The sequence below is a fragment of the Caretta caretta genome, chromosome 2 (genome assembly GCF_965140235.1).
Source record: "Caretta caretta isolate rCarCar2 chromosome 2, rCarCar1.hap1, whole genome shotgun sequence".
Lineage (NCBI taxonomy): Eukaryota > Metazoa > Chordata > Testudines > Cheloniidae > Caretta > Caretta caretta.
In genome coordinates this window covers 193,125,411-193,131,045 of record NC_134207.1, presented here as the reverse complement: position 1 = coordinate 193,131,045, position 5,635 = coordinate 193,125,411, and positions in this window count along the sequence as shown.

The following is a 5,635-nucleotide window of genomic DNA, read 5'->3' as shown; positions in this document are numbered from 1 at the left end:
CTGGCTAAATCAATGTTCCAAGCGTACAAATATGTATAATTTTAATTAAGTAATAATGGCAAAGCACATCCTGATAGGAGTCTCTAGAGGGGAGGTATATATGGACATACTTAATTTAATTTGTTGCCCTTATTCGCCCGAGTATTATTTTTTTAAATGTAAGGCTCCTCTTTATAGCAGTCCCGGACGCGGAATTTTCCACCACTAGATGGCAGCCTTTAGCTGATCTAGCTGATCCCACTGCCTTGGCTTTTTGGCCTAACACAAAGCAGAAGAGAGAGCGCAGGCATATAATGTGTGGTGCATCTATATTCAGAATGATACTTCTGAATGAGATTACATTCTAATTTGTTTATATAAAAACCTATTTATTTTCCCCATTAATTAGCCATTATTAATTGTGCATATCAGAGCTCTTTTTGATATGAATCATCAGCCAATAAGATCTCAGCTGAGACAATAAGTATAAAGGATAGATTGTTTCTGTGTTATTGGAATGTTCTGTACTTACAAAGAGGATAAAAACGATTACTAACTGTTTTAGGCGTCAAACAAGTGGACCATAGCACTGTGTCAGCTGTTCTGGCGATATTTTGAAACATCCAGAATTGATTTGCTTCTAAAAGCAGGTTTCATTTAACAGCCTAACCTCTAGGGGAAGTTAATGATCACTGACATGGTTTTGAATAAACTAAAAATATAAAATCCAATAACATCAACAAAGCAGAGGTTACTTAAGCTTAAATAATTATAGGAAAGGTTACTTTTATCATTCAGAAACTCTATTTCAAAGTAGACTGCAGTCCAGAATGCCCATAGTCATCTTTTGCACTCTCAGATAATGCTTGGCAATTAACATGTAGTTTGTACCTGCTGAATCTAACTCTAGTTCTTGCATTTCTTACTCAAAGAATGGTTTCATCAGATAAAATATTCACCGTCAATGTGACATCAGCTACACAGAAATGAATCTTTCTGTAACCTGGATACCAGCATGTCTCAGGGTATATGAGAAATAGGATTAGATACTTAACCATGTTGATTTATTGCTCAATGCACTGGGTTAATTGAATGCCCAAATTTGGGGATACTATTATTTATTTGTATTACAGTAGTACCTAGAGACCCCAGAAAAGACTTTGTCCCAGGTTTTGTACATACAGCTGGTAAGAGACCTGAACAGGTCACAATCTAAATAGACAAAACAGACATAAGGGAGTTGGGACCAAATTGTTTTCTACTTCACATTTGGCATGGGATGTAAGAAGTGTTCACCTTCCTATGGAAGGGTATCTGTCAGCAGGTGATTGAGCAGTGGTTTGGACATATTTCCTTCTTTTAAATGTAGGCCAAAGATATTTTTTGTTCAATTCAGGTCAGACAGTTCAAAAAACAAATGGTGCTTTGCTCCCTGGATCTATCCATGATCCAAGCTGCATTCCCTAATGATACTACTCATAGTACCTTCTCACAGTAGATTGTCACGCTCTTCATACGATGAGCATCACTCTTCTTTTATGTGTTTTGGTCAGTAATGAAACAGTTTTAAAAGTTGACATGTAAATTACTATCATAAGGCTGCAGAGCTACCATGTCACTGAAATGACCTACGTACGTTACAGGCTCTCTGCACTCAGATTCCACGTTTCCATTAACCTTTTCTGTGAGCTGCTGAACATCGCTCAAATAAATTTGTTAGTCTCTAAGGTGCCACAAGTACTCCTTTTATTTTTGCGAATACAGACTAACACGGCTGCTAGTCTGAAACCTGAGCATCCCTTGTGAGTTACCCTCACCTCCTATTGGCTTAGAGTATCCACCACACATTTGAATGATATATAAAGAATATATATAATAAACATGATTAAGGGTTTCTTTGCACCCATAGGGACTAGATTTCTTTTTTAAATGAAAGCTTAGATTTTGGGACACAAGATGGCAGTCACCAGCACCCTGCAAGCCAGTCCAATTCAGCCCCTGCTGCTACCACACTCATAAATATTTGAGATGCTAAATCACTGTTTGTAAATTGCCACAGGCCATGCATGGAATGAAATGGACTTCAGAAATGTAGTTAGATCAACTCATTTAAACTAAAAATTAATATGAATACTGTAAATCAAGCTTTCATTTATGTAGCATTTAAATTAGTATTATGATAAATCCAGAATAGGTAATGCCAGCAAATATCACATATTACTGTGTGCAATATAAAAATGCTCTGGGGACTATTGAATACTGTTCCTTGGCTTTAAAACAGATGAATTCATCAGTTCATTGAGAACTGATTAACCCCATATATAGATAATACCAGACGAAAGGGACACCATGATAGAAACAGAGTTGTAAACTCCTCAATTGATTAAATAATTACAGTTTGAGGGGGAAGCAGTGTTTTAAATATATTCTGTTTCAGCTTTCACAAAATTGGCCCCAATCCTACCAGCTATTCCACACAGGCAAAGGGGATTGCCTGCAAGGATCCAGCTGTAGGATCAGGGACTTGTTTTCCAAATCTCTCATTCATTTCACACTGTCCTTAACATTTGGTAACATCAAAATCTGACTCCCTGGGCTTAAATCTTGACTTTGGAACTCTTCTCTTAGTTAACTAATGCATATATCTAAAATGATACAAATACACTTTTTGACATTTCCCGTTTATTTATTGCTTTTCCTTTCTTCTATATACCAACGTATAAGGATTTTCTGGGGAAAATCTTGTTTTATATTGGTCCTAAATAAAGTTTACAAGAGAGGCCTCTTACTGTACATGGTTAACGTGAAAACAAACCATTCCTCAGGTCAGTTTTAATTAAAAGGATACCCTCTGAATTTATTTGTCCCAAAATTCAAAGGGTGAAATCCTGGCCCCAATGAAGGCAATGGCCAAATTCCTATTGACTCACAGGTTCCATCCAAAGATCATAAGAACAAAACTTCAATGAAAACTAGTTGTTGTTAAACAAATAAATATTCCTCTACAAAGCAATAAGCCAAAATACTGTATCAAAGGAACCTAAACGTGAAATTGTGACTATAAACAAAAGTGATACTGACTTCATTGATTTTCGTCATCTAAGCTGAGAGAAATGCAAAAGGTAAACAAAGAGCATAAAAAGGATGAATATATTAGACTGGGATTCTGCACCGCTGAAGACTCAATGCAAGGGTGGCACTTGGAGGTATAAAATGTTGTATTTATCTCAATGTGCTGTTAAATCTCAAACCTAGGTATTACAATTAAATATCAATATATCTTAGTAAACTACTGATGGTTTTAGTAAAAACATCCAGCATGTGTGCTTATCCCACAATCCCAAACGTATACCATAGCTTCCTAGGTACTAGTAACCCAAATACTCAACTGTTAGACAATTTCTAAAATACACTGACAATACCACCATCTGTGGCATGTTGAAAAGTAAAACTGTGAGGATAGCATAAAATACACTGAAATTAATAGAAAAATAAATAATATAGAGGCTCCTGTACTGCATGTATTTTTCATTTTCAAATCTCATGCATCTCAATTAAAATATAGGTTTTAGTGAAACTGTCGAAGAATTTCCTATCTTCTGCACCACAGTGCTGCAGAATCCAGGGATTTTGCTGCAGATTTTGAATCCAGCTTGCCACATTGTATACTGCTTGCTATTTTGCATGAAGCTACTTGTGGAAGGAGATAGTCATAGGAAATGGAACTCTATTAGTTACTATTTTTTGTTAATAATATCTCTTGGGAATGTATTTTATATGCTTGTCAGCAATCTATATTATAGTCCTCAGTGGTACTTAGCAGATGTATCCTTCTGACAAAATCTATTAATGTATTATCTTATGAAAAATTTATTCTGTTGAATGAATAAAAAGCTTTGCTTAGTAATCGAATATTGACAAACAATGAACTAGGTTATGATGTGTCATTAATATGCTCCTTAAGTCAGCTTTCTGCTTACACTCAAGAAGAGTATTAATAACCTAAATAAAACATGCCCTAGAGTGCCTTTATACAAAAGTGAAACCTTTCTTTAATGGATCACCTAGGGGACCATCAAAAAATTGATTGCTTAATTGTGCTTAACAAATGGCTGATCCAAAGTTTACTGTAAAGTTGAAAACCTTGGAAATGCTCTAAAGCAGTGTCATCGAAAACAGAGCTGCCCACTGGACATCTCGTTCCTCCAAGCAGGTTTCACTTCAATTACCCTCTCCCATTTAAGACACTACCAAATAACTTTTTGCCACTGAAACCCAGGTTGGGCCCCTAAGATCCAGCTGTGAATCATTTGTCCACACTTAATGAGCAAAAGTGATTAACTTAGAGAGATAGCAGTGGGTACAATATGGTCTTTTGGTTTTCCGGTAAATAGCTTAACTTCTCAAAAAATGGTCTGAAAATCGCAGGCAGAAATGCTGTCTGCCAGGTTCCCATGTAACAGTTATGCCAGTGCTACCATGACCCTCTGCCCTTTACAATAAGAACATAATGGCTATATTGGGTCAGACCAATGATCCATCTAGCCCTGTATCCTGTCTCGGACTGTGGCCAGAGCTTCAGGGGAAGTGTACAAAACAGGGCAATTTTGGAGAGATCCACCCATCCTCCCCTCCTGGCTTTGGCAGTCAGAGCTTTAGAGTTGCCCTAGGCATAGGGTTACATCCCTGATCATCTTGGCTAATAACTGTTGATTGACCTATTCTCAGTGACCTTATCTAGTTCTTTTTTTAACCCAGTTATTCTTTTGGCCACCAAACATCCCATGGCAATGAGTTCCACAGGTTAGTTGTGTGTTTGTGAAAAGGAGTTCCTCTTGTTTGTATTCAATCTGCTTCCTGTTAATTTCAGCAGGTGACCCCTAGGTTTTGTATTATGGAATAGAGTAAATAACACTTATCTATTCACTTTTTCCACACCACTCATAATTTTATAGACCTCTAGCCTCTGCCGTTTCCCCCCTCCCCCATCTTCTCTTTTCTAAACTGAACAGCCCTTATCTTTTTAGTCTCTCCTTGTACGGAAGCCATTCCATGCCCTTTATCATCTGTATTGCCCTTCTCTGTTCCTTGCCCAGTTATTGTTTTTGAGATGAGGTCACCAGAACGGGTCACAGTATTCAAAGAGTGGGCGCACCATGGCTTTATACGGTGGCACTATGTTATTTTCTGCTTTATTTTCCATCCCTTTCCTAACACTGCCTAAGAGTGTTCGCCTTTTTGACCACTGCTGCGCATTGAGCTGAAATTTTTGGAGAACTAACCACGGCGATGCCAAGATCTCTCTGGAGCAGTGATGGTGAATTTACACCCCACCGTTCTACCTGGCATCATTTTTCCAGATGTGCATCACTTGGCAAGGCTCACTGCTGGATTTCAATGGGGCCCAGGGGCCTGCCCTCAGCAGGGAGGTAACAGCAGCCCCCCCCCCTTGCTCCTTGCACCAGGTCCCACTTCCCCCAGCGCCTCCCCTCCACCTGGCACCACCCCTCAACAGCCCATTGGCCGAGGCCCGCAGCCCACAGGGAGCAGGTCGGCAGGGGGCGGAGCGTCCTCTCGACGTCACTCCGTGCCGCTCCAACCAGCCAGCGGGTGTCCCCCCCTCCCCGCCCCGAGAGGGGAGTCGCTCCGGGGACGC